We start from the raw sequence: 8,143 nt of genomic DNA on the forward strand, positions 1-8,143 counted from the left end.
TCCAATTCCTAAACAACATGCCTCTGAAAACTATGAACTTTAATAAAAGTTGAGATCATTTTAGAGGGGCTTCAGACCTTTTTTATTGTAGGGTCTCTATGAGTGATGCTCAACTTGAAGACAATCAACAACAACATTTAAACATGAATGTGAGAAAACAGAAAATATACAGATGACAATGGGTCACTGCAATCAAATTTATCCTGTCCAGGACTGATTTAATATTTATTTTACATTTACATTGTAATTTTTGTTGTTAGATGCAGTTGAATCAAGCACAACTCCTAGTGACCCTATGAACAAAAGATCTGAACCCTGTTCTATCCTGTGGCATCCTCACACTTCTTGACACAGAAGAGCCCATTGAAGCAGTCACCTTGTCAATCCACCTGGTTGAGGGTCTTCCTCTTCTTTTTTGACCCTCCACCCTTCCCAATACCATACCCTTTTCCAAAGAATAGCCCGTCCTTGCAACATGTACAAAGTATGTGAGGCAAAGCCTCATCATTCTTGCCTCCAAAAGAGCACTTCAGCTGCACCCTCACCATGGCATGGCTCAAAGGTGTCATTTCCTTTCCTGTCATTCTTATTCCTTGTCCAGCTCTCAGAAGCATAGCAAGTAGTCAGAAAGACTATGGCCTTAGACTTCAAACTGACCTCACTACTCCTGAGTAATTTGGAGAGGTCCCTAACTGCACATTTTCTCAGTGCAATGTGTCTTCTTATTTCCTGACTGCAGGTACCAGAGGATCCAAGCAAAATGAAGCTATCGACTGTTTCAGTCTCCTCTCCATCCATCATGACTCTGCCTGTCGGTCCAGTTGTAAAAATCTTTGTTTTCCTAACATTGAGATGCAATTCATACTGAAGGCTGTATTCCTTGCTCTTCTGCAACAAGTGCTTCAAATCTCCCTCACTTTCAGCAAGAAAGTTTGTTTAATGTGCATAATGTAGGTTATTGATAAGTCTCCCTCCAATCCTGATGCCACCACCCTCCTCTTCATAGAGTCCAGCTTTTTAGATAATTTGCTCAGCATACAGATTGGATAATTATGGGGAGAGAACACAACTCTGGCACACTCCCTCCCCAATTCCCAACATACCGTGCTTTCTTGCTCCATTCACACAACAGCCTCCAGGTCCATGTATAGACTCCACACGAGCATAAGAAAAATGCCTTTCCATATGAATCTATTTTCTACGAATTCTCTCAAACCACACACACACACACACACACACACACACAAATAAATAAATAAAATCAATTAAGAGGACCTTTCGCTATTGAGTGTTAATACTACCTGGAATTTGTCCACTGTCTTTCTAGCTAGATTAAGACAATATTATATATCTAATCATAACAACTTCATTATCCAAATATTTCAGAAGTAGGTGTTCAATTTTACTTTCTAATTGGATTGAATATGAACCTAGCCTACCACAAGTCAGTTTGCTGGTATTCAAAATACCAGTGGCATAGTTTCCAACATTACAGCAATATGAATGAGTAATTATCATATTAACTAAGTAAAATTGCTACCAGAAAAAGAGAATTGTAATAAGAAATTGAAATAGTGCTTTGTTGTCAAATATTTCTTCTAGGAGAGGCAGTAGATGTCAGCTTATGTAGAACGTTGGCTTTTGAAGGACCCAAGACTAGATTACATTGTCTTTTCCTGTGTTGTTGTTGTTAGGTGCTGTTGAGTTGAGTAGGACTCAGACTCTATCAATAACAGATGTGAACCTTGTCTTATTCTGTGTTATGCTCACCATCTCCAACACACTTGAGCTTATTGCTGCTGTGACCTTGTCAATCCATTACATTGAGGGTCTCTGTCTCCTTTATTGACCTTCCATTTTTCCCAACATGGTGTTCCTTTTCAAAGACTAGCCTCTCCTAGCAACATACCCAAAGTATGTGACTTATAGGTTCACCATCCTTTTCTCTGGCTCTCTGGCTGCACTTTTTCTAAGACATATTTGTTTGTTCTTTTGACAGCTCATGGAATATTCAGTGATCTTCTCCAACAGGACAATTCAAAAGCATCATATCTTCTTTTGTTTTCTTTATTTACTATCTAGTTATCAAATGCCTAACAAGTGATAAAAAAGGTAATGGTCTGAATCAGGAGCACCTTGGTCTTCAAATTGTCATCCTTACTCTTCAATAATTTGGAAAGGTCCATGATCTCTAACTGTAGACTTGCCCAATGCAATAAGTCCCCTTGATTTCATGACTGCTGCTAACAATGGTGTTGTTTGTGGATCATTGTAAGATGAAGTAGTTGACATTCTCAATCTTTTTTCTTTCTATCATGATGTTGCCTATTTGTCCATTATAGAAAAGTTTTGTTTTCTTGATGTTGAAATGCAATTCATATTGAAGACCATTTTCTTTGGTTTTTCTACTTGAAGCAAGAGCTTCAAGTTTTTCTCACTTTTAGCAAGCAAGGTTGTGTCATCTGCATAATGTAGGTTGTTGATGAGTCATCTAATTCTGAAGCCACAGTCTTCTTTGTAGAGTCCAGATATTTTTAATTATTTACTCAGCCTACTGAACAGGTTTGGAGAAAGCATACAACACTCACACACACTTTTGTAAAATATTAAGCCACGTCCTGTTCCCTTGCATGTTTGCACAACAGTTTCTTGGGCTAGGTACAGGATCTGCTTGGGTGGTGGTTATGGTTTCTTTAGGGTAAATTCCCAGTAGTGGAATTGCTGGGTCAAATGGTATATCTATTTGCAACTTTTTGAGAAAGCACCATACAGCCTTCCATAGTGGTTGCGCCGTTTTACTCTCCCACCAACAGTAAATAAGGGTTCCAGTTTTTCTACAGCCTTGCCAGTACTTGATGCTTGCTGTTCTGTTAAATTTTGCCATTCTTACTGGGGTGAGATGATATTTCATAGTTGTTTTGATTTGCATCTCTCTTAGAGCTAGGGATTTTAAACATTTCCTCATGAGTTTATTTGCCATCTGAATGTCTTCTTTGGTGAAGTGTCTGTTCATATGCTGTGCCTAATTTTCAGATGAGTTATTTATTTTATCTTCTGGTGGTGCTCAAGTAGTTGATAAATTCTAGATGCAAGTCCCTTTTCTGACATGTCATTACCAAATATTTTTTTGCAATCTGTGGCTTCCCTTTTTACCCTGTTATAGAAGTTTTTGAATATGTATAGAGATACAATTCTTAGAAGGTCCCATTCATCTATTTTATCCTCTCCTGGTTGCAGATTTTCCAAGATGCTTAGAAGACTGCTTATGTTGTGCATTAGGACTTCTAGAGTTCTTCCGAGTTTTTCTCTAATGAAGTTTATAGTCCTTGGTTTTAGGACAAGGTCCATAATCCACTTTGAATTGGTTTTTCTGTATGGAGTGAAGTGTGGATCTACCTTGAGTTTTCTACAGATAATTTTCCTATTTTACCAACACCATTTGTTTAAAAAGGCTGTTATTTCCCCACTTAATTGATTTCATCTCCTTGTCAAAAATCAGTTGACCATACATTGAGACAAAAAGAGAACTGGAGAAGTGGAAGAAAATCCCTTGTTCATAAACAGGAAGACTCAATGTTGTGAAAATGACAATACTACCAAAGACAGTTTACACATTGAGTGCAATCTCAATACAAATACCAATTACATTGTTCAACAAGATGGAAAAGGCAATCTCCCAGTTCATTTGGAATGGAAAGAGGCTCAGAAATAAGCAAAGCACTTCTTAAAAATAGAAACAAATAGAATGCACCTCACTCCCTGATTTCAAATCCTACTACACTGCTGTGGTGGTCAAGACAGTGTGGCACTGATGCAATGACAGACACATAGATCAATGGAATAGAATTGAGAATCCAGAAATCAGCCCACCCTTGGCCATGTTCAAATAGTTTTCCTGTCAAACGTTCTTCTAGGGAGTATAGCACTGGTCTGTGCGTTGTTGTACGGAGGTAACTTGTGGTTGCTGTGATGTTGAAGCCTGTGACAGCGATGTGCCAATCATAGTAATGGGCATCCATGGTGGACAGTTTGGGCTGGAGCTTCCCACTAATTCAAGCCTGGAAGCAGGAGTGTCATCCACTTCCGAAATGGCTTGCCTCCGGAAACTCTATGTACAAACAGTGCTCAGGCTGTTCGTTCATAGGGTCGCTATGAGTCGTCTACGACTTGATGGCACCAAACAACAACACCACCACCTAAGGTCAACCTTTTTGGATTTTTAACTATGTATTGTTTCCTTGCTTTGATCTGATGACTACTTCCTGGTCCAATAATAGGTTTTACAGAAGCACATTCAGGTGCTCTGGGATTCGCATTCTTCTCAAAGTTAGCCAAAGTCTGTTGTGATCCATATAGTCAAATGCCTTTGCATAGTCAATGAAACACAGATAAATATTCCTCTGGTTCTCTTTTCTTTCAGCAAAGATAAATCTAACATTGACTATAATGTCCCTATTGCCAAAGCCTCTGCTTAACCCAGCCTGCACATCTTACAGTTCTCTGTTGATGTGCTGTTCCTGTCATTTTTGGATAATTTTCAGCTAGAACTTGTTTGCATGGGATATTAATGATTTTATTCAATTATATCCACACTCTGTGGGGTTACCTTTTTTTAGAATGAGAATAATTATGGATCTCTTCCAGTCAGTTGTCCAGGTCATTTTCTTCCAGATTTCTTGGCACAAACTTTGTGAGCACGTACAGAGCAGCATATGTTTGTTGAAATATATCAATTGGTATGTCATCAATTCCTGGGGCCTTATTTTTTGCCAATTCTTAAGCGTAGCTTGAACTTCCTACTTCATCACCACAGGGTCTTGATCATATGTTGTTTCATGAAATTCTACTATGGCAGACAATTATTTTTGGTACAATGACTCTATTTACTCTTTCCATCTTCTTTAAATGCTTCCTGGATCACTCCAAAAATATCCTCTAACAGTGGTACTTCATATAGCTATTCTAATGGAGAACAATGCAATGATTCAAGAACCTGTACAAACTCTTATAAAACAACTTTTCCTTATAGTTTTGGGGATACAAGGAACAATAAGATGATTTCAAGGCCAGTAGGAGAAGATTGTGGGGAAAATATTTACCCTATAGGGTAGAAATTTTTATATGGTTATTCAGTAATGGGATAGAGTGAGTATTGATAAATTTGAAACTAAATTTCTAAGGCAGCACTACAGGAAATTGAGTGGCCCAATGAAGAATCCCTTTCTTCTCCCAAATCAAGAAGCATAAAATGTTATGGTTTATTCATCTCAATCTTGAGGTATTTAATGATGAATATTTCATTTCAAAACGCTTGAAGCAGAAGCTCAACTAGTATAGCAAGGTACAGTTTATCAAGAAGTCCAAAGTTTTCTGGCATAATCCCTAGAGGGGATTTGATATCTTTATGCATGTATGCATGTAAAATTGCCTGGGGCCAGAGTAGAAACCTCCTTGAGGCTTTTGGACACAGGAGACCAACATACTATAACCTAAAGATGTATTAGGAGAATATGGGAATGCAACAATTAATAGGACTAATGGGACAGCTTGGATGGTAATTTGAAAATGGAAACAAATACTGTATGAAATAGTGGCATCTTTTTTACGTGAATGTATAATTGGTATGAATATTATAAAACTAAGGCTGTGTAAGTCTATCCTGAGACCAGTATTGATTTGCTAAATGGGAACTATCAGAATTGTCTGAGCCCCCTAAAGTTGTTAATTTGAAATAGTATAGGACACCTGATAAACAAAAATGGAAAATCTATTTTGACTATAGACATCTTAAAGGCTAGAGTGTTGGTGCCAACAAATTCTCTTACAGCCCTGTATGGCCTATTAAAAAGGCATATTGCTCATGGAGACTAATGGTAGATTGTTGAAGCTTAAACAAATAGTGGTAACTGGAGTTTCAACAGTCCCAAAAGTGGTATCACATTAGACCAAAGGAGGCTAGTACTCAGTGAAAGATCTTGCAAATGTATTTTATATCCACTCCAATTTCAGAAATGAGCCAGCCACAGTTTACTTTTACATGAGAAAGATCTCAATTTACTATAAGGTATAACCAAAAGATTATTTGTATTCACCAGCCTCCTGTCATACCTGGTTAGAAGAAAGTTAAACTTGGTCCAGAGAGCCAAAACATTACATTGATGATATCAAACACTGAATAACAGGCTAGAGATTATTTCCAAAAAAGTGAAGTTGTCTGAAACCTCCAGCAAAAACCCAGGGTCCAATTCAAATAGTAAAATTCTTAGGGATAACCTAGACAGCAGCTATTTATGACATGACACAATGTCCATTGGGACAGTAAAATTCTTTGGAGTAACGGGGACAGCAGCTGCTCGTGATGTGACACAGACTTTCAAAAACAAGTTGTTGTCACTACCTAACCTCAAGATTAAATAGCAAACCCAATATTTGATTGATCTATTTGGATTTTGGAAGGTTAATATTTCTCATCTTGGAATATTATTAGCTTCCATGCATATAGTTACTTGAAAACAAAACAAAACAAAAACAAAACAAAGCTGTCTAAATGGGGTCCTGGATAAGCACTGGAAGAAATCATTCTCACTCTCCTTACTTCCAGGCCCTTAAGATCCACATTCAGACATGACTTTTGAAATATCTGCCCTCCCCATGCCTATACAGATTGGAGTTTATGGTAATATATAGATGATAGATAGATAGATAGATAGATAGATAGATAGATAGATAGATAGATAGATTAATGAGAAGGTTGTCCTGCATTAGCGTTTGGAAATTTGAACTAGGAAATTTCCTGATACCGCTGCATAATATATGGCATTGGTAAGACAGTAACTTTCCTGTTATTGGACATTGTTTGACTTCATTGACAGAAAGACATAAGATTATTATCAGACCTGAAATATCCATTGCATCATTGGTGATGTAAGAGAAGCACTCTAATTAAGCATGTAGTACCTAAAAAACTTCTGTGATAAACCCGAAATGGTTCCCACAGGAGTAAACCACTGTGTAAATGCATAGAGACTCCCACCATATCCCAAAACTAGTAGCCTCTTTTCCCATTGATTCTACCATGGAACCACTGGAAAGGTTTCACAGCCCATTGCCACATGGCAGTGCTCTATAAACAACTTCCAGCTAATCAGCAGAAGACTGCTTGGCTTATAGATGACACTTGTAAGGTATTTGGTAAAGAGGCACTTCAGGATGTATGAACAACATATGATGTTGAAATTTGCCTCATTAAGACAAGTAGATAGGAAAAACTACATTGAGAAAGATAAGATTTCACCACAATAGGCAATACTGCATTCTGTCTTCTTAGCAGTAACTTAGGAACTGAAGATTGATGAGAATGAATAAGCTTTGATTTTTACCGGTTCATGGGAAGTGGCTAATGGTTTAGATATTTGGTCAGGCAAATGGGTGATGGAAAACTGTACTACTAAAGGGATAGCAGTGTCAAGCATGGACCTATGGAAAGCACTCTGGGAATTTAGGGGGCACATAAAAGTTAGAGATTTTAATGCCCCTCAGAAGAACCTATTGCCAGGATAAAAGCATGACTGGGATCAGCAAGTAGACAAGTTGGTGCACTCCGTTTAGGTGGCCATCTGAGTCTTTGAAATGAATGGCTGTAGGAGTGCTGTCACAATAGAGTGATGGCATAAAACTGGACATGTTCCTTTTTCTATCGCTCAGGAAGAAGTCATTGTTGTTGTTATTGTTATGTGCCATGGAGTTGTTTACCACTCATAGCAACCCTATATAGAACAGCCCTAAACCCTGCTCTATCCTGTGCCAATCACACTGCCTCTGACACACCCATCCCGATTACTCCAGTCACTGAATCAATCCACCTCATAGAGGGTCTTCCCGTGCTGTGCTGTCCTTCCACCCTCCCAAGAATGATGTCCCTCTCCAAGGATCTGTCCCTCCTTGCAACGTGCCCAAAGTATTTCAGACGAAGCCCCACAATCCTTACCTCCAAGATGTTGCTTGGTTTAACCCTCTCCAGGATGAATCTGGTTGTTTTCTTGGCAGTCCATGATACATTCACTACTCTTCCCCAGCACCGCAGCTCAAAGACATCAATTCTCCTTCTGTCCTCCCTAGTCATTGTCCAACTCTCTGATGCATA

This window comes from Elephantulus edwardii, unplaced genomic scaffold (genome assembly GCF_000299155.1).
Source record: "Elephantulus edwardii isolate Elephantulus edwardi_28Jun2011 unplaced genomic scaffold, EleEdw1.0 scaffold00119, whole genome shotgun sequence".
Taxonomy (NCBI): Eukaryota; Metazoa; Chordata; class Mammalia; order Macroscelidea; family Macroscelididae; genus Elephantulus; species Elephantulus edwardii.